Source organism: Phaenicophaeus curvirostris, chromosome Z (assembly GCF_032191515.1).
Source record: "Phaenicophaeus curvirostris isolate KB17595 chromosome Z, BPBGC_Pcur_1.0, whole genome shotgun sequence".
Lineage (NCBI taxonomy): Eukaryota > Metazoa > Chordata > Aves > Cuculiformes > Cuculidae > Phaenicophaeus > Phaenicophaeus curvirostris.
The window spans coordinates 3,620,032-3,648,003 of NC_091431.1; the positions used below are offsets into that span (position 1 = coordinate 3,620,032).

A 27,972-nucleotide genomic window follows, 5' to 3' on the forward strand; every position below is an offset into this window, starting at 1 on the left:
GCAGCATACAGCAACCATGTACAGTGTTCAAAGGAATAAACGAGCACCAAGGGGAAAGCCTGGGCCTGAGCCTGACACCTCTCTACAGGAATATTTTTATTTCTGGTCTACCGCACTGGTCTGTTGAGTGAGGAGCAGCTTAGATGTGCATAAGGTCAGTGAAGGCAGAAATGGACTTCTCCAGTTGAAGTGCAAACCTGGCAGGTCAGAGTTTGCATATCTTTATAGTTTCGTTATGTGCCGTCTTGTAAGACAACTAAATCATTACCCATGGAAATAACGGAATGTTCATGTTTATACAGCATTAAGGGATATTTGATTGTCCACGGTGAACGATGCCTTGGTTTTAGGTCTTGATTGCAACGCAAGTATGGCAGCACAACTCCAAGTTATTGCTTGAGGATTTAAAGGGAAGAGTGCCACCTACTGTGTTGTAATTACACCTATTGCATGTCCTGCCTGTCTTCTGGAGTTCCGGAGCCGCTCGTTTTCCTATCCTGTTAGAGCAGATGGAAGATGTGAAAGGATTTAATTTTAAATGTGGTATGGGAACTGAGGGAGGAGAAGAAAATTGAAGAAAAGAGATGTGCACCTGCACATTAGAGTGTTCTGGAAGTTTTAGAAGAGGTTCGTCAAAAGACATCATTGATGTCACTTCATAGGTTTTGTCACTTCATACTTGCAAAGGCTGCTGACAGTTAATAGTGGGGCCACTGGAAATGGGAAACGGGATGAGAGATCTGTGCCTCCTGCTTTAGGGTAGTGATATTCTCATCTTTCATGCACCAGATGAATATAAATGAGGCTGCTAGACTTATGCTCCCTGAAGTCTAAAGTTTAGGTTCACCTATAGTTTAATAAAAAAGGAAGTAGATATCATTTCAAAAAAACCCAAAACCAAAACAACAAAAAAAACCCCAACAAAATTTTCAAAAAAGGAAAAAGAAAACGAGAAAAACCCAACAGGAATTATCACATAATTGACTCCAAGAGCTCTTGAAGTATTTCCCAGTATAGAACTGTAGTTATTTATCAGCCAAAAGGAGGGGGTGCTATACTCTGTGCGAATACAGAGTCATTTCCGTATGACAGGAATTTTTCCCCAAGCCCCAAAGTGTTTCTTTAGTGGCTGAAATAGAGATGTAAAATTAAGTAGATAAACCAGCTATTAACAGAACTGCCAGTTGCTGTATCTCTAGAGTGAAGACATATGGTAATTCACTACATTCAGTGATGACCTTTCCTTTAAAAGTATTGTTAATAATAGGCATTTCTATATAGAGTATTTATACTAGATACTTGAAATTCATGTATCATGGGCTACTCCATGCCATTTTTTTCAGGGACTTTTTTAGTAACCAACAAAATTGCTACCAAGGAACTTTCTACAGTTTTACAACATTCATGCAATGCTCAAGTTAAAGAGTTTCTGGGGGCAGATGCACAGCGTTGCAGCACATCGTGTAACGTGGCAGCATGTGTGCTGTGTTCACCATGGGAAGCGTTTGGCTCCTTCTCCCTTGCCCTGCTTAGATAAAGCAGTGCCTTGACTGCAGGGTTATTCCCTTTGTGTGATGTAGGCAAAAAAAAAGCAGATTTCCCATGTTTTCATGATCCTTGTAGCCAGTTGCCTTTAGTGAAAGACTAGTGTTTATGAAAATGGAAGGAAATAAAGAACATTTTTATTATGCCCTTTCACCTTAGTCTGAGACCACCTAGTGCATGAGGACTATGCTACTAGTAATTTTACTGGAGATAATTGCAGAAGTTTGATTATGTGCTTAAAAAAAAAGATATTCCTAACCGTCACCAATTTTGCAATGACCCTGACAGACTCACAAGTAATGGAAGTGTGTTGAGCATATAATAGATCGGGTCAGGTGTTCCAGTTCAGTGGATGGAAAAAGTACTTTCTCATATGAATTCCCAACACAATGGGGAAAAACTGTGTCCATATATATTCCTGACTGCAGCAACATTTATTTCTACTTTCTTATCTCCGTCTGCTCAGCTTCACTCAATGTTCTATATATTGAGTATTCCTATGTATGGCTTTGATAGTCAAATGGAAAATTTGCTGTGTTGGTTCCTTCACCATTGTTCATCAACATTTACCCATTACTTGCACTTGAGGCAGTCATTCATTGAAATGTTAATGAGAATTCGAACAGTTTATAGTTCTATAATGTATTTTTTCCTTTAGCAGAAAAAAAATGCTGTTTCGTTGATGTCTTTCAAAATCTACTTTTTATTGGTAGATTGAGATGGATTCTATGCTAATTCCTCCCACATTCCTGAATTATGGCCTAGCTAGGCACTGTCGCTGGGATGTTCATCTATTAATCATGGAAGCTGCTTTCTTATTCGGTTGCCATAGTTTCAGTGCCTCAGATAGTGTTGGGGTGCCTTGGGAAAGGCTTGAGATATACTCGGACTTGCAAGCCTTGCAGTTATTTTGGCAATAGTAGAGCTCTGAAGGAACAGAGAGCAGCATCCAACATTATTTCAGAGTTGGATTAAAAGAGGAAACTTCTGGATATGTCTCTCTGGACCTTGTTATGTGAACGTCCAGCTGATATTTACTCCCAAGATTTGCTTTTTGTTTTGTCTTGCTCGTAAAATTGTATGTTTCAGAGACTAAGGGTTACCTTTATCCATTGCAAGTGCAGAAGGGCTTTTCATTAGTTTCGTTGATAAATGGTTGGGTAAATTAGGGAATTTAGGGTTTCCTAAGCAATCCAGGTAATTTGTTTTACATTCTCTTTTAGCCTAGCTACATACATAGACATCATGTTTGAGACTGAGTTAATGTTTATTGTTACCTTAAATTTAATAAAATAACAAGAAATACCCTTTCATTAGCTGCAGAGCAGCTTGAATCACAAAGTAGAAAAACGGAAATGAACTCTTTTTTTCAGACAGAACCAGTGCTCTTTCAGCACTGTGTTGGAACTGACAGTATTTTTTTAATAGTGTTTCAATATCTGCTCACAAATTCAGCATTAAAACATGCATGCTTTCAGAAATGCAGAGCTGTGAGTAATCAAATAGGTTTTTTGACAAATGAGAAAAATCCTGAAGTAGTAAATAGGTCTAACAGGAAAGTAGCTGGAAGACTGACTTGTCGATGTCATTCTGAATGTTAATTGTTTTGTCAGTTATGCACAATATAAAACAATGCACAAACATCTTTCACTAAGCTTATCGTGGTCTCCTTTTGCTTTTCCCATTGAGAAAAAAAATTTCATCACCTCTCTGTGAGCAGGAGTAAGCCACATTTTTAGCGGATATTTAAATACCATTTCTTTCACACTTTCCATTACTGTCTCCAGAATTAAGTGATTTCCCTCCAGTTCTAATAAAACAATTTGTTCTTGAACAGATAAGCTTGATATGTATCTACTGTTCATGGAAAAAAAAAAAGCCTTGAATATTCACATCGAACAAAGAATCATGTTAAAAGCTGTAAAAGCTGTGCAGTTTAGATTAAAGAATTCAGCATAAGTGGAACTAATCTGGAAAATTAGCCAATTTCTAACTTTCAGATGGGTAGCTTGCAGTTCAAAGATTAGTTTTAAAGCTTCACCTTGCTACTTTACTACCCAGTCTTGTCATTTTTTTCAAGTAAGATCAACAAACAGATTGAGAACATGTGCCTGTTATTTGTAATCCACCTACAAGAGTCCTTCCAACTGAACAAATTTAAGTCTAATATTTTCACTTGAATTTTAACGATAACAAAGTTCCCTTTGCTGGTAGGTGCATAGAAAACATGTATTTGTAATTTTATACTCTCACATAGTATGGAAATTTCTGTTTTATAGTCTGGACTTTTGTGTACGCTGCTGTATACACATATTTTATATTAAATTAATCCCAGCCTTTTTACTGTTAATCTCACAATGTGTATGTATCTAGCAGATTGACATTCTGGTAGAGCAAAATAATATGCCCTGGTCATTTTGTAATTCCCTTCAGAGGGGAATTGGTGATTGCATTAGAAAATTGTTACGGTGGAAAACACCTTAGGTTAAAAGCTATAGAGGTACAAATTCAGTTGTTTCTCTTGTGAGAATTTATTGTGCTCCATTTATTTTCAGCTTAGGTATGGAATTGCTCTGTATAAAAATTTAAGCAGTTCTATATGATACATTCGTACTTTCTTTGATGTTAATTAGCTAAGGTTTTGCTTATTATTTATTTTTCACCTCCAAGAAACAGAGGAGTGAGCGGTATGTGATTGTATAGTCAGTGTAGGGGCCGAGTCTTGTTTCTGTAGGAGATTAAAGAATAGTTTCTAGCAGACATCTCAGCAATAAGCCCTTACTCCATTTGTGGTTCAATATAGTTCTTTCAGTTTATCTCTGGTTGGCCATACAAGTGCTGCATCCCCAAGCAGCTGAATTTTAGCATCAAAGATAGTGATGTCATCAAGGAAAGAAAATAATATTTTCCAGGAAAGTAATTGTTACATTTGTGTCTTCTTGGCAGTGTTATGGGCTTTGCTTTGTGAGCCTTACAAATGTTGAATAGCATCTTTACTGCCTGGATGTTCCTGGAAGGCTAAAGCTTAGCTTGGATTGCGTGCTGACAAATGGACCTGAGCAAAAGGAAAGTGTGGGCAGAGTACAAACCTGCCTGCTGATTCTTTGGAGCGGATGGATGGGAAGGAGTGATGGGAGGGCAGCTGGAGCCCTGGCTGCTGTGCCTGGGTCTGTGTGGGAAATGCTGCGGTTGCAGTCAGCACAGGACAGAAGGATGCTACTGCATCCTGTCCCAAAACACCAGAGCACGGGAGGAGACGGGATTGGGATGCCTTTTTGTTGTCTGGACCTGCTTTTCCACTGCTTGCTCTACACAGAGGGTGCAGCCCACTGTCTGTTGCCAGAGAGCAAAGTAGAGATTAAATCCCATGGGATTGTCTTTCTGGAGTGATACTTCACGCCATGAGCGTGGCTAAATGCAGCCTGGTATTTTACACAGAATATTTTTTATTATACAGAGGAGATCACGGGCTGTTTAACTGCAGTATTGAACCTTGGGTCATAGTCTTTATATTACTGGCTTTTCATCATCGCTCTCTAATGAAAGAAGGTCATCGTGCATTAAAACCAACTTTAGAATTTAATTTTCTGTATGAACAGAATTTGGTACTATGTATAAAAACTTCTAATACTGTTCATCATGTTACACTTCCGAATATCTTGTACTTATCAATCATAAATGCACAGCTTTTGCAATTACAACTTTCTGATCCTAACCATGGTAATCATAAATTACCACTGTTAAATTGATTTTTTAAATTTGCTGTAGTCTGTTATAGGAAGATGATTATATAACATACTTTTAAGGACTGTGTCCATGCAGCAAGATTTTCTTTTACAGAAATGCGTTGTGCGGAAATGTTTTGTTCTTAGAAAGGAAGCAGAGAGCTGAATCTTTTCAGGTTTTGTGAAGAAGCAAGAAGACAAACTTTTTTCTTACCTGTTGAAAGTATTCTTTAATTTGAGTAGCAATTCGTTTGTCTTTAAAAAGAAATCAAGTACTGACCGCTTTTAGAACTGTTGTGAGAAGAGGAAAGATTTTTACATAAGCGTCTACACTTTTTCATTATTATCTGCAAGGTGTTTCCTTTTAATTCTGTTGTAGGGAAGTTCACCATGTCCAGATACACTGATTAATTCCGTCATGAGATGTGTGTATTGTAGGGTGGTGTCGTCTTTTTTTGCTTTATCCTGTTGTAAGCATAAGACCCAGAGATACTGCCAGAACACTTCCTTTCCCAAGATATATATATAAAAAAAAAAAAAAGGCAAATTTAGCCAACCTGGAGCTAATAGCCTGAAGGTGTGAGATGAAGGCTGGTGACTGACTGGCTGACTGTGAAAATAAAGCAGTTTTGATTTGTCAAAACATTTTTCTTAGAGTACTACATTCATGTGTTGAAGTATCTATCAAAGGAAATCTTTGAATATAAAAGGCAAAGTGCAGAATTGAGTACATTCTCTGGCACACAAATTGTAATTCATTTTCCATGCACCCTTTACATTTTTGACCAATTGTTTTTGTTTGTGTTCATCTGTGTTTGTCATAAGTTCTCTCATGTAGCTGAAATCCTGTAGGAAACACATTTTGCGAAAAAAAAAATCCAAAAAAAACCCAACAACCCAAACAGCACCCAACTCAAGTGTTGTTTATGTGAGAGAGACAATTCATCCAGGCCTTTTCTGGTAATGTGTTGATGCAACTGAAAGCTGGTGATGTGCTGCAGAAGGGTGGAAAATGTAGACTGTATAATGACTGCAAATGTTGGAGAAGGGGCCTCTAAGAGTGCTTGCATTGAATAGCAAATCATTTCTTCAGACTGCACAGATTTTCTTTTTGGGGTTTGGTTTTGTTTTGTTTTTTTTATAAATGGTCAGTAATCTGTTTTCGTTTGAAACAGATGAAAGAATTCATTGTTGTCACAGTCAAAGAACTTAAAGAACTTTTCAAATCCTGGAGCACCTTTGTGTGAGGCTCACAAAATCCAAATATCTGGATTCTCAGCTGTAAATCTCTATTAAAACAAGCCTTAATTTGCATGAGGATGTCATCAAAACTAATGATATTGCTCATGTAGATAAGTGCAGAGAAGCTGGGCTGAGGCACAAAAATATGGGTTAGCAGGATCTAACTTTTGATCTGTTAACATCAAACAGAAAAATGAGGGCACAGTTTTGCTTCAGATTGCATGTCCATATTTATTTCACTAGGCATGGGATTTATCTAGAAAAGCTAACCTTTGACTTGTTCGTATCAGCAACACAAACCTTGCTGACTTCAGTAGGAATTGTTAATTACTGAAATCTGAAATTTTTGCAGTAAGTTGACTCATGAGCAAGTTAATTTTAAGAGCACCAACAAGACATTGTGCTGTAATGGTATCTGTACATTGAACTGATATTTTAGCTGTGAAAAGTCTAGTACTGGAAATTTTTCAGCAGTAAACCAGCAGAGAAAGTAGGGGGGCTGTAGTGCTACTTCACAGCTGTGCTGCCTACTTCTAGGCAACCATCCTGTGACAGCCTGCTCTAACAACTACCCGCATTTAAAAAAACCCCAGGGTTGTGTAAGAACAAACACAACACATCTACTGAAATATATTTAGAGAGTGGCGGGGGGGTGTTCTTAAATATTTCAGTGGGTGGAAAGAGGGCTTTAAGGTCCCTTCCAACCCAAACTATTCTATGATTCTATGGTTCAAATGACTTTTCTCACTGTTACATAGCAGCACTAGGAAACGCTACAGATTTCAAGAGAAAAAAGACCTTTCGCCTTTTTGACACAGTTTCTAAATGCAGAGATACAGTTAATACTAATATTGTACTGCCTAGAGAAACAGAAGAATAGCTTGGTCTCATATTTTTATGCTGAAAGTGAGAAATGCACCTCTTGTAAAGTTTTCCAGCAGCCTGGTTCAGCTGGGCTATTTACATCCTGAAACCTAGTAGGAAAACGCAGTGTTGTTTTTCCTTTGCACGTAGCCTGCCCTCTTGTGTTTCAGAATCTCAGTGCAGACGCTTCAGGCGTCCAGATGATAACTACAATAGTAAAAAACGTGGAACAAAAACAGGAAATGATGGACACAAGCCATGCTCTTCAAAGGCACTAGTTTTGTGCCTGCATGTGTTGTCTTTCTGTTTGCAGTATAAGAAGCAATATACTTTTCAGCTTGCTTGTGCAGAGACAGAGACATTAGAAAGTGGGTTAGCCAAACTGATGTGCAGAAAAGCTCTAGAAGTGAATTCACAGCGATGGGTAAAGGCCGTAATGCATATGATTTAAGTGAGACATGCTGCCTACACAAGGAATTGCTAACAAGATTCTTTCACAGCTTTCATGTCTCAGCCTTGCTTTTACAGAAAATAAATTCATGTTTAGTTTCAGTGGTTGCACCGTTTTGCTCAGCCCTGCAGGACAGATAAGACAATCAAACTATACAAGTGCGACCAGTTGAACATAAAACAATGCAGTTTGCTCTGAGCTGTGCATATTAGCAAAACGATGTCCCAGGTTAACATTCCCTTGTTCTAACTTAAGCTCCTGCTTCTCTTCCTGCTTAGTTCTTTAGTAACTGCAGGGAAGGGAGGCTAAAAGCACAGATTAAGTTAAGGCAAATTAGTTGGATTTTTGAGAGGGAAGGGACGATAGAAAGAAAATCCATATACTTTAAAAAATATTTTTTTTTTCCTCCTGTTCAAACAAGAGGATAGAAATTGCTTCAAGCTATTAAATAGTTTCTGGCAGTAGTTCTAGCACTTCCCCTTGCTCATACGAAGTATATTTCCTGCAGCTCAAAGGAGTATTTAAATACTCTCTTATGTTTAAAGAGCTTCCAGAATTTAGAAATGTATAAAGTTTTTTGCAAGATGCAGAAAAAAAGACTGTAGCAGCTGTACATTGTCCCAGTCCTTAGAAGAATAAATAAATAGTAATTCAAGTAATTCTTTATTTTAGAAGCTCAAAATGGGTTTGACCCACAAGTCTAAAACCATTTTAATTTTCAAATTTCCTATCAATTTTTTTAACTTCTTTGGAAATTGTGCGCATTTTGAATTGGATTTTACCTCAGGTCAACCCCATGTGAAGTCAGTGCTTATTTTAAACCATTTAATTTGTGTCTTGCTTGAGACAAAGCATTTTTCAGCCTTCTTCTGCTGAACAATAGTCATATCATGGATCCAGAAAGGTTAAATGCAGGTTCGTTTAGCCATCCAAGAGTTACTTTTGCATTAAGGAGTCAAGCTCAGTTTTTTCCTACTTCAAAGCAAAATGCCTGTGAAGACAGTTTTCTGTGTTTTGGAATAATTCTGCTTCCACCTCTGATGATTTTTTGAGATCTGTGCAAGCTGAGAAATCAACAGAAGGGCACAGCTGGCTGATGAAGATGCCTGTACTCACATGCTGATGTTGGCGGTCCCTCATGGTTTTAAATTTGTGCCTCCCCTGAATCCATTTTGCCAGGGTATGTTGGACTCCCATCTGCGGAGGATGTTCCTGAAAAGGTGATGTGTTTGTATTTGCATCCTGTGATTGCTTTATAGGCAGATGCTTGCTTCTGACAAGTTCACACATTTGCCCTCCACTCAGTCCACACCTCTGGCTTAGATCTGCAAGCCTACAATTGGTCTTGGGTAGAAAGCTGCTGTTAAGCAGCTGACATTGAGGTAGAAGAAAGGTATTCACAAAGAAAAGTCTTAGTTTTTCAGTCTCATCTGATCAGGTCTCACATTTAAAAAAAAAAAAAAGTAAGTTGTATGTGTTTGAAATGTGTCATGACTAAAATATCTAGAGATTTAGAACAGACACAAATGCATACATAAATAAATCAGACTTGCCAAAAGAATTATGAAAGACTCCATTCCTGCGTACATTCTGAAGGTGATGCATTGACAATGCCTTAGTGATGCACGGAAATTCATCATCGCTCGCACCTGTTACTTGTTGGTAAACCAGAGTTTTCAGACCAGGCATTTTTTTATTGAGATTTCTAAATTGTTTATTTTAGATTTCTACCTTTCAAGCTAGTAACTTCAGGTTTGGAGAAGTTAAAACTGGAGGCCTTAGTTCTTCTCAGTACAAGCCACAGACTCTGTAGGCATCTGTCCCAAACCCATCTCAATACTCACAGAATAGCCTGGGAAATAGTGAGGTTATACATTGGAGAGAATGTTGGATTTTTCAGTGTGAACAGCACAAGGTGGAAGAGATGGAGACAGTGTTGTGGCACCCAGTCACCTTGCCCAGGGGGGTCTCTCAGCAGCAATGTACACATACTGCCAGCTCCAGGTTGAGTCTTGCTGATTCAAATAAGGAAAGGCAGTTTCTGCAACTGGGGCGAAACCAATTACGATGGAACAGAGGTGCCACTGAGTGATGAGGGAGCTCAGGCTAACTAGACAGGTAATCTTTTAGGAAATAGGTGGGACACTGCATAAAATATTGTTACACTCTCATGATGGAACCACGAGCATACACAGTTTTTCCATTGACATCAACAGGTATGAAACAAGGACATTGTTTTCATCTGCGACTTTGACTTAGAGACACAGTAGGACATCTTAAAGTCACTGCTGTCATTCTCTGCTTTAAACTCCATTTCAACTTTATGTTCTAGCATGAGATATAAAAAGATTAAACAATTTTCCAGCACCTGCAAGACTAAATGGGAAATTAAGGACAAGATGTGTCCCTTAACTGCAGGAAAAATCCTCACTTTTTATCAATTTAAATGAAACCCTCTTCTTGAACTGAGTACTCCATACCTAATGCATATTCTCACCATTAACTCAGCAGGCAAAAGATGGGAAGCTGTGTTATCCTGCTGAAGGATACATTGGAGGAGAATAAGTAACAGAGAATTTTTCTGCTTCAATATTTGTGGTGTCTTTGAAGTGTTAGCAATATTTGGAAAAGTGTATATGTCAGGTTAATGCCTGTTCTGTGAGCTTGTGGGAGAGACTGCAAGAAAGTGAACGATAATTTGCAGGTTTCTCCCCCCAGCCCCCTAGGAAAACCGCTAAGATGGTCCAGGTTGTGGTATCACTTTATCTTGACCACATTTTGTTTACTGAAGCTTCACTCAAATTATTTTATTGAAGAGAAAGATGGTTTTGATAGGTGCTCACCAGTTAATTATGTTGAAGTTAAATTTATGGAGGTCTGTCAGTGCTTTTGGTACGTGTAATCTCTCAAAAATATTACCTTTGAAAAGGTAACATCATGGCTGAGTAAGACAACAACAAGCCCAACCCATAAACCTTGAAATTATGAGCATATACAGCTGTGGTACCATACTGCTCTTGCTGGATCCCAACTACCCACCACAAGTATGAGACAAACAGAGATATGTAGAGCAACTTTTAAAGAATAAATTGTTATAGGGAGCAAGGAAAATATAAGATCAAGGCTGATGGGTGGAAGTTTTCTAGAAACAGAGGCATTAAGGGAATATCTGTAGGTATATATCCATACTACTACAGAGGGATAGCCAAAGTCCTGAGGTATGAGAGGGGAGGATGAAAATAGTGTATTTTGTTGATCTCTCTGCTTTACAAGCTAGCAGTATGCTGTGGGATGATTCCTTTCTGATAAGCTGTCACCATCTAAAGTATATAGGAAGCCTGGAGTGGAAAAAACAGATGGCACACAGGAGATGCAAGTGACATCGTTTGTGTCTCTGCCTGATTTCTTTACTCTTCATACAGACTTCGGTAGGTGGGGGAGGAAGAAAGCCCAGATGGGACTCTCCTCCGTCTCCACACCCTCCTCCTTGGCCTGGGAAATCTCACGAGACTCCTTTGACTTCTCTCACAAGCTATTGGTAGAGAAAAGCAGAAGGTTTCATGATTGCCGAGCATCTTGAGTGACTGGCTTGGAAAGGCATTTTTGCTGTTGGGAAAAGATTGACATGTAGCTGCGCAGAGAGAAGAGGCACTGGAAAAAAGTACAGTAAGCAATTTTTTTGGTAATAATTCTTGGACAAAGAAGTGGAAGGAGGCTTTACAGTATTTGCGTTTGAGGGAAGCTGTTAATTGGAGGTATGATCCTTTCGCTGCCAGGCCAACGGTGAGCTGACATGTTTGCAGCCATGAGGAAAGGGCATTGGCATTATTCGTTGCAGCTGGCTGGTCAGCTGGCTGGAACAAGTTCATGGCTTTTGGCCAGTTTCTACTGAACTAGTAAAACTTCCTCTAAAAAACCCTGCACCTGACACTCTTTAGGAAAACTATTGGTAGCCTCATCAGGGAAGCAAAAGCACAGCTCAATACAAAGATTAAAATCCCTAAAAGTTAGATTTTTATATATTCTAACTATTCTAAAAAATGTCAGTCGATGTTTTTGAAGAGAGGGTTTTTCTAGATGAGGAAGGAAAAGGCAGAAGCTAGTGGCTGTGGAGGTAGGAGGCCCTCAGGTCTCTCCTGGACCCAAAACTCTCGTTTAGATGAGCAGGACTTGCCTTTATGCCGACAACAAATATAGAGTTGGTCTTTGTACTAGGTGAAGAGTAACAGTAGAGCAAGGAACATCATTTTAAGACATGATTCTCATGCTGTGCCTGTAACTGCTGATGTGCCAGGAGGCATATGTAGTTAAAAGCCCCTTTGTCAGCTCCGGACTTGGATGTCCACAGAGGAAAAACCTGCCGAGCCAGCTGCTCCAGAGTGAGCCTGGAGTACAGCATGCTGGCTGGGTAGTGCCAGGATGCAGGGCAGTATGTGCAGGAGCTCTGCTTACGTCGTGATGAACAAGAGCAATCTGGTGTTTGTCACAGGTCTTAAAACTAAAACCAAGTGTAAATAAAGAACCCTGCTGCAAGCAAGCAGGATTTTTATAGTGGTTTCCAGGAATGAAATCAAACCTAAACTGTGAGGGAAATATTCTCTGCCATATTCAAAGTTTGTGTACAGAACTTTTCAAATAAATGCTCTGTAAAAGTGATTTAATTCTGCTGTGATTATGAACTTTCACAAACATGCTGCTTCACATCGCTCTCTTAAATAAATTTGATTAGTAACAGCTGTGACTCTGCAAGTCTCTCAAATTTTATTTTCTCAATAGAAGAGAGTTGAAGAAATTCTAAAATTAGGACTTTGTTTGCATTTTAAGCTAAAATGTGCTTGACAACGTCCCAGATATAATTAGGTGGACACGCTTCTGCTTGGAGAGGCTGCAATGAACTGCCTTTAGTTCAAACAGTCTCTCAGTTCTTGGAGAGCTTTGTGAGTATTAGTGTGTGCTGAACAACTACTAAAATCTAAGTTATAAGCGGTGCTGCTTAGTGAGAGGCTGTTTGAGCCCAGAAGCAGGGTCCCATGGATGCATTGTGAATTACCCTTGCACACCCTGTGCAGACAAGGCACAGGCACTCACCTCCTCCCACGCACACATATATCACGTATGTTTTCTGATGCTAGTTATTTCTTTACCACATGTATCTGTGTTGTTTTGTTCACGGTGCAGTGCTGTGTGGGACAAGAGGGCATTTGGATGCTGAGGACGTGGGTTATCTTTCCCACCTGCTCCTCCCTCATGCAGAAAATACAGCTGCTTAAGAGCAAGGATGTGCTCTGCCATTTGTGCTCTGTGCTGCTGAATCTATGGTTGGGCTTTCACCCAAAGATGCCAAATCTCACTTTATGGCGCAAGCGTGCTGCAGAGATTTCACCTTCACAGAGGACAGATTCCTCTGTCCACAGTTCTACCATATCCTTCTACTGCTGCCAGCACTGGGCTGCTTTCTGCATATGTGACTGCAACCTACTTCTCCACAATCCTTGATGTGAGCAAGGGCTGCAGGCATACTCTCCTATACATCTTTTCTGCTAATGAGCTTGTCTGCTAATTAAACAGAAAAACCAAGTTGGCAGTGCCTTTGATATTTATTCTCAGTATGGCCCTTTTGACTTGTTTAGAATTCCAGGGTGGTCTTGAGGGAAGAGGTTTAGTAAGCAATTGCTGAGTTTGTGTTATGCTTTATCAACATTGAACTAAAGTTTGTAAAATATTGTTTTGTTCCTTCTAAAGCCAGATAATTCAATATAATTAAAAAAAAATAAAGCTTAATTCAGATGGAACTTATAATTTAGAAACAAAAAAGCCATGTGGGAAAAGCTTTTTATGAAATTTATTAACACTTTTTTGTGTGCCACACATGCTCAGTGACATCCATGATGAATGACAGTCAGAGGTTAAATAGCATTTATTGCACACTTCTGACCACCTTACTTGCACTTAGCTTCCTAATTCTCCCTCAAGATTGCTTTAACCATTTCAGCCTTCTTCAGCAGCTTCAGGCAGCTGTTGTTTTCTTAAAAGGGAAAAAGAAAATCCAGCCTTGGTTAGGAAGGTTGCATTTTTACCCTGCAAATTTAAGCGTGTCCTATCTAGACGCACATTTGCCAAGGGTAAAACACATTTCTTTTTGCTGAGGTAGGAAGTAGGTTTGAAGCCGAGATCCTCTGATCTGGTAGGGTGAGAGGCAGATGGCTGGACCCCCAGGTGATTTGTATCTGCTCACTCAGTGTTCCCTATCAAGCATCAGTGCTCTGCATACTGCAGAGCAGGAGATTTCCATACCTCCAAGGAGAAACACGCTACTTGCCTCCTAGTTGTGTGACTTACACAGGTATCAGAATGTAAAGCATTAATGCACCTGAAAAAAAAACTGGACTGGGTCATTCAGAGGTTTGTAAGTTTTAATTAGTTACTGTTTTTTCCTTCCCCTCCCTATCCACCTCTCTGGAGAGTTGCTAGGTAGCTAAAGGTCTGAAGTCAGATATACACAAAAATATGGTACAAAGCCATAAGGTAGTTTAAATATGTGAAATGCTACAAGCATTCGGTAATGCTGCTGCTTCTGTTCGTGGCCCTTCTCTGGAAGTTTGTTCATGTTTGTTACTGAAGATGGGATACTAGGGTAGGTGAATTTTGTCCACTTGAATATTCCGATGATGTGGAGAGTTCTGGGTATGTGCCTTAGTCTGCTGCTTAGCAAAGGAGATACTGGTGAAGATTGCATGCAGATTAAATAAATAAAAAAAAATAATGTTACTACTTCAGGTCTATGCTAGGGTCAGGTCAACAAAATAATAAAGGGAAAGTTGAAATAACCATAAGCCACCTTGGTAACACAGTAATTTTCACAGACTTTCCATACAGTAGAATGATTAGTGACTTCCCGCAGTTACTTCACAGTGCTAATTTCAAGCCCAACAATTAAAAGTCTGCTGATATTAATACCTGAGAGAGTAGATGTCTCCGTAACCCTTTGGCAGTCCTGGTTAAGGGTTGTTGAATTTGTGATGACCATCAGGCTAGGTGCTTTGGCCAGTTGCAGGCATTAAATGAAAACAGGTGCTGCTTACACTTGTATCTTCTGTATAAGAAAATTTTAAGTTCAGAAATTGTTGTTAGGAACAGGTTTTATTAAGAGAGATTATGAAAATCTGCAGACGTTAAAATTGTTCAGGTGGAAGGTGTTGAAAGATAGATCTAAGTTAAATAGTTAAATAAGTTAAATAATCTCTCTAATTATTTCTTCATAGTTCATTAATATTCAGTATGTATGAGAACTGGTCTAGACATTGTAAAGTAAAATGGAAATATGGCTAAGTATTTTTTCTTTGTATGATTATGTAGGATAGGAATATGAGTTAATTATCAAAGACTTATTTACAGGCTGTACATGGGAAAGTTGGACTGGCAGGGAAAGCACTGTATGCAGTTATTCTCATAGTGATCCCTTCAGTGATCATGATTTAGTGATAACCGGTAAATACCTAGTTTTTTCAAAACAGAAAAAAATATTCTTTTCTGCACAGGGACACGAAGAGGTGTACATTAATTGTCTGCTTTGTATTTTTAGTAGAAATAGTAAGGAGTGATCAATTCTATTATTTTGCTTAATAATAAAGTTTAATGCTAAAGGGAATATTTTATTGGAGATGCATTTGATAATTTTCCCTTTTCTTACAAATAAAGAGATTTTAATATTTTATTTTCTCCGGGGGTTTGCTTTTACAGTTTAGCTTTGTTTGCATTTGTGGAGGCTCAAGGGGTATGTCATGACTTTCAGAACTGCTGAATATTCAAGACTTCTTGGTGCAGTCAGTGGCACTGGAAGGTGCAGCGCACTTTCAAAGGGCAGAACACAGATTGGTGCTTTTCGGTCACTAGAATAGGCAGCACATTGCTTCTTTTCTTTAAACAGATCCTGCAACTTCTGTTGATGCAAAATCTCCATGGACCACTGGCATCAGGGAGAATCAGCCCATCTGGTGCAGCTCTCATCCTGCTCTGCCCTCACCTGGGTCTGTCTTACCTGGTCTGAGCTCTGCCTCAGGGCCAGAACAAGCTCACCTCTGTCTGCGAGAAGTGGTACTCCAAAAGCTTGGTTTTATCAGTACTTTGAATTCCTTAACCTGGGCCTGACAAGTGGCAATAAAATACGTCACTGAGTCTTTCATAACACTCATAGAAGAGTGCTGTTTTTCTGGAAACAGAAAGAGAGACGGTGTTGCCAAGCTCCACTGATCAGGTCTTCAAAATGATGAAGAGGCAAGCTTGCAACAGATACCAAGGGACCAGAGAGTTCTCTTGCTCCTGGAAATTCATTTAATATTGTGGTTTCAGAAGCCAGAGCTTCAAAGAAAATACCCAGTGTTACACAGCCTTGTGATAAAAACTGTAGCAGTCAGCAACGCTGGCACACAGGAAAACTTTTCTTTAAAGATATGAATATGCATTGCATTAGCTGGCAAGGTACCTTTTGTTGATTCTTAAGTTTCCTTCGAAAAGGAGCATGTTTTTGTCAGCTGCCACTTAACAAAAAAGATGACTTGATGAGTAAAGAAATACAGAGTTTATAAACTTCGCTGTTGGTGTTCAGTTATTGTCAGGTATGTGGTAATAAAGAAGAAGACTTTCCCTGTCAGCAGACAGCATGTGTGCCTTCAGACTCCAGGACTGTTTAGTGAGGGGTTTCTTGCAAATCAGTCATTGGATTTAAGTCGTGTTTTAAATGCCTGTATTCATAGACTATGGGACTGGAAAGCAAGGTCAGTGTAGTGTCCATCCTGTAGTTATTAAAGCAGATGGATGAAAAATGCAAGCAGACATCTGCATCTGCTTTGCATATTTAAATGCAAAACCAAAAAATCCTCAAGTATTGTGGGTCTTTTACACAAGCGAGTGTGTTTTTTTCTGAAAGGAAAGTAAGAATAACTTTAAAAATTCAGGAGTGTTAGGGCAGCACAAGAGGGAAATTGGGAAGAGCGTGACTCTCGGGAAATAACTTTTTACCACTCATGAAGAATATGAAGAGCAGTGACATTGCAGTTTGATTCTTGAGCTTCATACAAGAAATTTAGGCTGTCATCAGCAATCAGATTGCCACTGGGAAAAGAAATATCATCTGCAGTGAACCCTTTTTTTAAAAAGAAAACAAAACAAAAAGAACAGTTTACTTGTATCTGATTGTCAATCCTACTGTATTTGAAACTAGGAACTGAAGCTACTGAATCAGGGCTGACTGAGGAAAAAAAATATAAAAAGTGAAGGTTGCTCTGAATAGGCAGAGGGTAGTTCTACAGTACTGATACATGTAGCAATGACCCTATTTAAAAAAAAAAAATCTGCTAAGGAGCTGGGATTTGGTCCAGTAAATTTGCTGCAAGTACATTCACCAGAGAGTGAATGTATTTGCAGCAGCCCTGTGCTGACACTGGCTAGGTGCACTTGTAGAGAAGACTAATGAGGAATAGTATTTTTAAACCCCTGTCTCTAGATACTGGAGTGTAGAAACAGGAGGAGCATCATTATGACCCTGTGCAGAGGTTTACCACTTGGCACTGGGTGATTTTGTGCAGCAGCCGTGTGGTTTTGTCAGCACGGGTCTTTGCCAAGGTGAATGGATAAACTCTGCTTTTCGGGGTCTTGTAGTAAACTCACTCCTTGTTTGATGTAGGCTTACTGTTGGTTGACTTTATCAATATATATGAGGCTCGCATAAAATAATACTTACTATTCCTATGGAATATTCCAGGAAATGAACACATTTGCTTGAGTATTATTGTATAGAAATTGGTAAGGAGTATAAAAAGTGTAAACATGTATCTTTCCTAGTAATGTTGACAAATGAATTAGATAGTCTTATGGATGTTATGTATATTAAGATTTTGCACCCACTTTCAAAAATAGGATATAGCCTCCAGGTAAAGTAGATATGTTAAATTGATTCTAAGTGGTATCTCTCTTCCTTACAGAAAGACCAAATATTCAATAATTACTTGTCAAGAAAAGAATTCTACTTCTTCAGTTCGTGTAGAAACCATATTTGCAGACAATCATTGTAGTGTATGAACACTTCTGAAATAAAGTGAGTTAGAGGAAACGAATTTCCTACTGGAATTCACAGTGGTTAGAAGGTATTATTCATGCCAGTCTCACATAGCTAATTTGCAGCTCTTTGAAATTCCTTGGTTTAGAGAAGTAACAATACTGTAATTTTCAGGGTTTGAAAGGAGAGGGGGAAGCTATAAACCCTGACTTTATAGAATAAAGTTCCCATTGCCTTTAATAGCTTGTAAGATCTCTGAGAGTGGCAGAAACCTACAGGAATCCTGCACGTGGCATGACGAGCCTTTAGAGCAGCCCTCAGTTCTGAAAGCCTGGCTTGAGTATGTAGAGGGGAGAAGTGTTTAAAATCCATGTCACAGCCAGGGGCCGTCCGTACTATTCCTGGAAATCAGGAGACGCAAAGACGCATTGTTCACGGCATCTTTCCCTTCTTTATTTTCCATACAATGGTCTTTTGGGAAGCAATAGTTACGAACACAACCTGGCAGCTCTGTGCCAACATCAGACAGCACCCTTTCTGAAAAAGGTTTGTTGCAGCTCAGCTGAACAGCTCTGTGTCCAATTTACCCTCGGTGCTGGGATGACAGCACAGAGAGTCTGAACTGAAAAAACCTCTCCCATGAGCTGGCCAAAAAAAAGCACTGCTCATGCGTGCAGCTCAAACGCAGAAATAGTTCTTTATCGTGAAACAAGAAGGGGTAAGGAAATATTTCTTAGCTTTGGGGTTTTTCAGCTCCCTTTAATTTTAGAACATCTTTTTTTGTTGTTTTCATTACTTACTGCACATAAGACTTACTAAACTGCCAGATTTAATCTGAAAACTAATTACAGCAGACCTCAGTGGTTTTGCATGCCTTACGGAGTACAACACCTGCACTCCACAGGATTGAATTCTTCATTGATAGGGCTGGAGCCGTGTTCTACCAGAGTAAACAGGCTCCAGACATGCCTGGCTGGAAACAGTGTGAAAACTTATCCCGCATCAGGCAATTGTTTGTACAAGCTTTATCCTTATCAGCAAATTCAATAACAGTTACTTGAGGAAAGGTAATTTTATTTTATTTGTTCAGTGAGCTCTTGTAGTTTATAGTTGAAAAACATCTCCTAAAGCTTTTGTCTGAGAGGAACAAGGGAAACAAACACCTTGTGTGTGCGCATGTCATGTGGGTAGCTGAAAAGGAATTGGGGGAACTTGCAAGCTGCTGCTGGTAAGACTGAGACGGGAGGTGAGTTCATGTGTGAAGTGAGTGTCAAAGTCCTGCAGTCTTACTGCCCCAGCTAAATTTTTAAATAACAGGAACAAGGGTGGAGAAATATCCTGTGCTGTTACCTGAAGTGTCTTTGCTACTTTCATTATTTCCTGTAGTAATGCACAGGATATCCAGCTGATGAACCGTAGCAGGCTATGTGATCTTCATAACATCTACAGAAACCTTCAGGATGTAATCTGTTGCTGAATCTGCAGAATAAACTTTCACAACTTACCTGCAATGCCAAGTATTGCTCCTACACGTGAGGGTTCTGGAGAAACAGAGTACAGACAAGGATATCAAAGATCTGGTCCATCTAGGATAAAGTTTTACCATTCTTTTGCCAACCAAACTTTTTCAGGTCTCTTGTTTGTGTCTTTTATCTTTTCGTATCCTCTTTTCTGTATGTCACTGTGTCCTTATTCTCCAGGATGTAGATAGGTAAGATTCATTATCTACAACTATGCTTTAATTAAAGTGCATTGATCCCTGTATGAGTGATTTTATTTTGAAGTAGCCTTACCTCAATTTAACTTTGCATGCTTTGGAAGATTAGTATGTTTTAAGAATTAGCTGTCAAATCTCAGCTTTCTTCAATTGTCTTGATTTTCCTGAGGATCCCAGTATTGACAAGCTCTTAATCTTTACTGCAATTCAATCAAATCCTTTCTTCTTCTGAAGGATTCATATTTCAGGCTTATCTGCTTTCTTCTCAGTAATTGCAGCTGCCTTTCTCTCTACATCTTGATTGCAGTGGTGCCTGCTTCTCCATATTCTTCTTTGTTTTGCTTGGTTTCTGGCTCTTTACCTCTTACATGACAACATCTCAGGAGGTCTGATCTGCAGTCTCATTGATGTGCTGTACTATCAATCTTTGAGGAAAACCTGAATCATCTGAGATTTAGGAGATCTCCCTGAGAACCAGACAACTTCGTATTTGATGATCTCCACATGATATTAATAAACATGCTTTATTTGTAAATAGCAAGTGTGGCATAAAGACAAAGCGTTATTTATGCAAATGTGAAGAAAATGTGGATGGGGTTCAGGATTTCAGGTGGTGGTCCAGTTGCAGGTGGCTCTTAACTTTTCCCCAGACTAAAGCAACTACTGCCAAGTCAACTGAAAATTTAATGTTGTAGCAATGGAAAAGACTTGTGGTCATTTTTATGTATCGTTGAAAATACTATGACCAACAAATAACCTGCAAATATGAACAGAATCATCACTAACAGAGCTGGTTTGGTAGTTAAATCATTTTTAATAATGCCTGGGTTTGCAGCAACAGAAAGTGTTAGCTATAGCGTGTGCTTGGGAATGAGCATAAGAGGAACCAGTCATCTGCAGGTCTTAGGTATGAATGATTAGGTATGATTCATGATTATGTATGAATAAGTTGTTGTTTAGATTATTAACTGTTATGTACAAAATAGGAAGAAGTATCCACCAAGAAATCTCCCTCTTAAAAAAATGGGTGCTTTCCTTTTGGCGTCAGAGTGTGAGCCTCACAGCAAGAGAGAAATGCTTGCTCTTGTGAGGTCACTGGAAAAACTCTCACTAACTCTGATTTTGTTCCAGGTTCTTGCCAGACTGTTCTGAATTTGTGTGGATTTATCCGGGGATGAAACAGCTGGGGTGCCCTTCATTACTCCCTGTCAGAGTGTTCTGTGCTCTCAGCTCTCTGAACTCATAGCAGTCAGAGCTGCCCCTGGTGCAGATCCATCTCTTCCTCCTCAAGTCCAAATCAACACGGCTTTCTCTCTGGTTCTGAAAGCTGGAATTCAGAAGAAGTACTTGAGCACGCATAGAGGGGAGGTGTTTAAGAGTAGTATATACTGCCTCCCTCTTTGGAAAGCCTGCAGTAGTTTAAGCGGTTTTATATTAACTCTGCTGTGTTCATAGCTTGCAGTCTGTTCTGTTGGTTTTAATGATGGGCAAAGGTTAATGTAAAGATGAAGGAAACCCTTAGATTGACCTCAAAAGGGAAAGAGAACTGAAGGATGAGTAAAATGGGAAGCGTCAGATCACCTTTCATGCCCCTGCTTCAGCTTGCAAGTGGATCCCAGAAGCAGTCCATCTGGAATCCCTGGTGACGGGGGTTGTTTCAGTACATTAACAAGGAGTGTATCCAAGATACAGTTGCTCAGGTCTAGCCAGAAAAAAATAACACCCTCTGGTACTCTTTTAAAGTTGAGCCAGTTGCAGCTGACACTTATTCAAACTTGTCATCACCTTCACTGCCTTTGAAAGAATATTTTGCTAAAAGGTGAGGGCATTTGCTTTTCCTCTTGATTCATCTACACAACTTTTTCTAGTCTTCAAGTAAATAAAAATGCCATTTAGGCTCAAACAGGTCTCTGGTCACAGTGTTGGGATTTATGGAAACTCGGGTTTATTAGCTTCTTTTAATATGTTGATTATTCATCAAAAGCAGAGTCAACCAATGTGAGTGCAGAAAGTCTTGAAAAGGGAGCCTCATAACTGGATAACTGAACTTTTTAAAACACGAAGAATGAAGCTCAAAACCTGTAAGGAAAAAAAAAGAAAAAAAAAGAGAGAAATTAAGGTATTTGGAGAGTTCCTTGACATGTGAAATGCCAGGAACTTCATGTATGTGATTTGTAAAAAAAAAATCTTCATACTCAAATTTGCATGTTCTTAGTCATTTTTAAACCAGGCTTTCCAGTTCATTAGGCAAAGAGGAAAATAGCAAATAAACTAGAATGTGAGGGCGATAGACCATGTACATTATATTTATTATTCAGGGGGAAAGGCCCCCAAAGCTGGCTTGCCAAAACACGATGTTATTAAGTACTACAAAGGCTAAAAATGTACTCTTTCAAATGACAATCATGGAGGTTAGCTATCCATTGAAGTCTAGTAAAAAGCATGTTGTACCTCATTTCAGTCTCACAGCAGAGGAAATTGGGAATTATACCACCAAAGCCAATACCATTGTTGAGTATGAATCAGCCTGGTGACAGTTAGGTAAGAATCTTTTATTCCAGTGCAAACCCAATACTGAATTTTTCTGCAGAGATTAATTTAAACAATGAGAGTTCCTGGGTAGTTTTCACTACTGTTACTGTTGTGCTCATTGCTGGGACTAGCAAGGTACATATTTTTCTATTTTCTCCACGTATATTCTATTTTTTTCTGTAAAATCTTAAAGTGCTTTGTTTTGTTCCACTGAAAGGAGCACCATGTTGCTGAACAAATGTCCACGAGGACTGAGATTGTCCTCAGAGTAAGCCTTCAGAAGTGCTTTCTGCAGTTCAGTGGTGTAGGGTCTGCTGCACATTTTTGAATGTTGTTTTTGTGACCGAAGAGATTTTTATGAAATCTGGCAGAGTGAAATAACTCACTGAAATGAGAGAGCACTAATTTAGTAATGGCAGAAAGCAAAAAAACATGTGAATGCAGGCGTGATACAGCTATGCAGGAGAATTCCTGTGTGGATAAATCAATCTTCTTTAAAGCTTACACAACTTAGAGCTTTTTCCTGTCCCAGATATCCAGCCACGTGTAAGATACCAGCAAGTGTGCTAGATTTACTACGGTGTTTGAACCTGTAATGACCATCATGTGTTAAGTACCAGCAGACAAAAGTTATGGAATATCATCAACAACATATTATCATTAACGCTTTGTTGTGTCAATGGTAATCTCCTTTTTAGCTACTTCAGCTATATTTTTAGTACACTGTCTTATAGGATTTATTCATTCAGGACATCATGGCTTTCGAATGAAATGTCTCTGCAGTAGTTCTTATTCTTCTCAAAATGGGCATCTTGGTTTTATAAGACCAATAGATGGAAGGACTGTGCTGTCTGGTTTCACTTCCAGCAAGTTTAGGATTTTTAGACTAAGCTAATTGTAATTAATTAGTAATTTGCTTCAGCAAGGCCAGCATGTAATTCAAGCTTGCCTTTACTGTTGGGCTTTTTCTCACTGCACTGTGCACCTGCCCCCCACCCCCAAATCTGTGCAAGGGTTTACAAGCCTTCAGCCCATATGGCACAAAACCAATTGTTGACCTTCAAGCATTTTCATAGAATCACAGAATCATAGAATAACCAGGTTGGAAGAGACCCACCGGATCGAGTCCAACCGTTCGTATCAAACACTAACCCGTGTCCCTCAGCACCTCATCCACCCGTCCCTTAAACCCCTCCAGGGAAGGTGAATCAACCCCCTCCCTGGGCAGCCTCTGACACTGCCCAATGACCCTTTCTGTGAAAAATTTTTCCTAATGTCCAGCCTAAACCTCCCCTGGCGGAGCTTGAGGCCATTCCCTCTTGTCCTGTCCCCCGTCACTTGGGAGAAGAGCCCAGCTCCCTCCTCTCCACAACCTCCTTTCAGGGAGTTGGAGAGAGCAATGAGGTCTCCCCTCAGCCTCCTCTTCTCCAGGCTAAACACCCCCAGCTCTCTCAGCCATTCCTCTTCTTCTCCAGCCCCTTCACCAGCTTCGTTGCTCTTCTCTGGACTCGCTCCAGAGCCTCAACATCCTTCTTGTGGTGAGGGGCCCAGAACTGAACACAGGATTCGAGGAGCGGTCTCACCAGTGCCGAGTCCAGAGGGAGGATAACCTCCCTGGACCTGCTGGTCACGCCGTGTCTGATCCAAGCCAAGATGCCATTGGCCTTCTTGGCCACCTGGGCCACTGCTGGCTCATGTTCAGTCGCTGTCAACCAACACCCCCAGGTCCCTCTCCTCCAGGCAGCTTTCTAGACAGACTTCTCCTAGTCTGTAGCTGCTCAGGGTTGTTGTGCCCCAAGTGCAGGACCCGGAATTTGGCCTTGCTAAACCTCATCCCATTGGTCTCAGCCCATGGATCCAGCCTGTTCAGATCCCTTTGGAGCCTCCCGACCCTCCAGCAGATCGACACTTCCACCCAGCTTAGTGTCGTCCGCAAACTTGCTAAGGGTGCACTCGATGCCTTCATCCAGGTCATCGATAAAGACATTGAACAGGGCTGGAGCCAGCACTGAGCCCTGGGGACACCACTTGTCACTGGCCTCCAGAGAGGCATCTTTTAGAGAGGTCTGTAAACATCTTTTGCAGCAGGGATGAGAGAACTGGATTTTGATGTTACTGTCAGTATAGCTTGTTTTAATTCCCACAGTTTACATTAAAAACTCTGACACCGACTCAACTTTGCTAGTGGAAATTTATTTGCAAAGAGTTTTTGGCCTCGATTTAGAGACGGAGCAATAAACTGTAGCCCAAGGGCTAAGAGGAATTAAAATTAAGCAGGGAAAGGGAGAATTGTGCCAACTAGGAAAAGGGGGAATTTCCAGGGAACAATAACATTACCATACACTTGCCTAACATCCTTTATTTGATTATCTTGAAGCACATTAGGAGAATTAATGGAGCCTCATAACTTCCCTGTGAGGCAGGTACAGCATTACGATACTGATTTGCAGATGAATAAACAAAGACCTCATGCAATCGTGGTACTCTTCAGCAAAATCCTAAATATTCCCAAGAGGAGATTTGGAAGGGTTAGGAATGACAAGCTAACATACTGTGGAGTGGTGAACCACCCATACAGTGCTCAGTCTTATTGCAGCATGACTGCCTGGCTTTTAATGTTAAGAGGAGGATGTTAAAGAACTTACACCCCCTTAAAAAAAAAATAAGTTTGGAGACCTGCTATTTTATTTCACTTCTAGCTTGCTACTTTCAACAGTCACTCCAGTCCTGCTCTGCCTTTCTGTCCTGATGCTTTCTTTTGTTTCTCTTGTTCCCCCAGTGCGATTCAAATGAGTTAGCTGTGGCTTCGCTTGTCCCTCCTAACACAGTTTGACTCAGCAATCTAAAGGGAATTTCCCATCTCTCATTTATTTGTCTGTGATTTATTCTTTGAGGAGAAAAGATTGGGCACTGGAAAAATCATGCATTTCCCAGCCTTTAAAAAACAAGCTGCAAGACCACCAGTTGGTGACAAATTTGTATCTGCTATGTTTGCCCCTACTGGGGAGCACAGCCAGTGTGGGGAAAATGCTCCACTTACCTCTCATCATGAAGGGGAGGCTGGAATTGCCCTGTGACTAAGTGCTTGATCCCTGCCTGCCAAAATACATACCTTCTAATTGACATGAAAGTAGCTTCTGGCTCGGTATTTAGGGTGTAATACAGATCCTAGCGCAAGCTTGGTTTCCAGAATAAAGCACATTCTTTTCTACCGTGCATGTTAATGCATTGTCCTCCTTCCATCTCCTAATAGCCCGTGAGATTTGAACTTGGAGTCAGCAAAGTAGCGGCTTTGTGAAGCACAAAAGAACACCAGGTTTTTATCACACCATGCCTGTATAAAAAGCTGTTCAACCATTCAGTTGCTGCCTGCATTGTGCAGCTGTTATTGTGCTGCTGAGAACATCTTGCTGTCGACACTGAAGCAGTACCTGCAGGAAACACTGGCACACTGAGCTTTTCAGGAGGAGCTGGGCTTGGGGGTTTGCCAGATTCCTGCATTGAGAGACAAGGCATTTTGTCCCCCTGCGCCTTTCCCATTCTAAGATTCTTGTAGGCAAGGAACAAATTTTTGTCCGCTCTCCAGCATCTGTCCTGGGATTTTTGCACAGTGATGCCTTCCTGACCTGGTGAAGGTCGCTGTTCCTTGCCTTTCGGATCCATCTCTCCAAAGCTTGGGTGCCCGCTGCGGGGGGATGCAGCCTTCTCACACAACAGCCCTTTCTTCACTGAACCGATGTTCAGTATCTGATCGGCCCCATCTATTTAAAGTCAGCCAAGCAGGGATCCCAGTGCTGGTGGAGAGGGTGCTTTGTTTGCTTACCAGTTAACAGGAAATTCAACTATTTCCAATTAAGCACAAACAACTGTGTGAGCACGGGGTGAAGGATGTGTCTGAAACCCACAGAAGGGCAGGGGGGTCACGGGTAAGCCTAGCCTCATTCAGCCTCCAGGGCTAAATTTGATTCTGTGCATCTGGGGGTACAATTCCCACTGTAGTTCAAGGCTGAAATTCTTCTGAGCAATTAATGCAAATGGCTATATTTTTAGCCTGGCATCCTAAAGAAACAAGACTTGTGTGATCGTATTGACTGTGTAGAAGCAGTTGTTAGCTCCCAGTAACTTGTGAGGGTTTGGATTGACTTAGTCCAGGATGCAGGACAATGGTTTTCCAAGGTCCCTCCTGAAACCAGGCAAGCAGTTGGAAGAGTGTGGCTTCAGAGAAGTGAGGAGTGTGTGGGAAATTCAGTCCTTTCAAAGACATCAGCGTTGGGACGCAAATTCCGAACAACCAGGCTTCACTGGTTCCAGTGCTTGTTTAGGAGTAACGTTTCCATATAAATAAACAGAACGTTCCTGCTGCAGGGTTGTGTGAGGCTGAATTTGGTATGTTGTGTTTCTCAGTGCCCAACACATCCGCTAACATAAACTAGCAGACTAGCTAGTGCAGAATATTAATTTCATAAGGTCTGACTTGCTGGCTACACTCCCACTGACTTTATTAAATTAAGTGGCAGTTTTGTCTGCCTATGTTTTTCAGGATCCAGACCCACAGTTTGCATACTTTTAACAGTTAGAAAGTATAACATCGTTCCTGATCTTTGCCATGCAGGATACTAACCTTGTGTTCCTAGTGCAGGAGTTGTAACCCCATTAAAATAAGACAGTATTGTGGCGGGGGGGGAAAGCATGGAAAAGTGCGTGGAAATCAATGAATGACTATACGCAAGCAGCATCGATGTGCTAGACAACAGCATGGCAAGCTGATAAATGACATACCGATGTCAAATATCAGGACTTACATGTTCTCCTCTTAAATATTTGTGCTTTTTCATTTTTTTGGTTGTTTTTAAGAGGAAGAATGCTGAAGGCACATCATCTGTGTTTCTGACAGGATCCCTTTAATCAGTCAATGGGAGTCTTTCCACTGACTCTGCTGAAAGCTAAACTTCATTTTAAAAATTAACCTAATCTCTCTTTCACCTTGCAGTCGTGTAGAAAACATTTGAAACCCTTGAAAATACAATTTCAGGCTATAACATGGAGTATTGTAGTTCCCCTTCTCACGTGGAATTGATTTGATGTCTGGTACTGCCAAATTCCAGTCCGATACAAATTGCAACAGCTGAATTGCAATTTTTAAATCAACCCTGAAGACGAGGGGTTTATAATGGTTTCATGGGAAGAATGTTTATCTTTGCAGCTGTATGAAAATAGAGGTCTATTCCATTTAGATTTATCTGCCCAACTCCCATGAGGCATATTAGGTACATGTTGTGTTGGGATTTCTGTATATTATCCTTGCTCCGTCTTATTTCTTGCAGATTCCCTTTCCACTGTCTGTGCTGGTCTCCCAAGTCTGTCCTTCCATTTTGCTTCTCTTCCATACCACCTTGACGCTTAGAAGTCTTTTCCCCTCCTCATGGGCCATTTGTCAGTCCTCTTTGATGCCACCGCTGACTGAAATGTACAATAGTGCTCTGCAGGAGGACGTTTGCCTGTGTTTTTTTAACAAGTCCCTGTGCTGCTGCTGCAGGCAACAGACATGATTACTATATAAATCAAGGCGCACGTGGATACACACGGGGAGCTGGGCCCAGACACCAAATCCTTCATCTCTGGAACATAAGGACAATTCTCATACACAGGCAAAATTCCCTTGGCTCAGTAAGTCTCTGGGTTTTTTAGTTTGGATCTGACAAGAGTGATATTGTTTGGTGGACCACCTGCCTCCCCATCCATGATCTAAAAGCTACTGTCCCTTTCATTTATGATTAACTCATATTTCTGAGACAACTACAGTGACTGTGGATGTGGAAGAGTGCATTTAAGAAAGTTCTTA

The 27,972-nt window shown here is 40.3% G+C and overlaps 1 protein-coding gene across 5 annotated transcripts in view; it reads left to right on the top strand.

The window, feature by feature from the left end:
• The window catches only part of SEMA6A (semaphorin 6A), a 116,898-nt gene that overhangs the window by 4,646 nt on the left and 84,280 nt on the right, over window positions 1-27,972 (top strand). Inside the window, exon 1 of one of the 5 annotated variants that reach the window (XM_069880968.1) lies at window positions 22,120-22,139. The exons of the other annotated variants lie outside the window; for them this stretch is intronic. The gene's annotated coding sequence lies outside the window, so the exon portion shown is untranslated. Of the gene's footprint in view, window positions 1-22,119; window positions 22,140-27,972 lie in introns of those variants that run through there. 5 annotated transcript variants of the gene reach the window in all.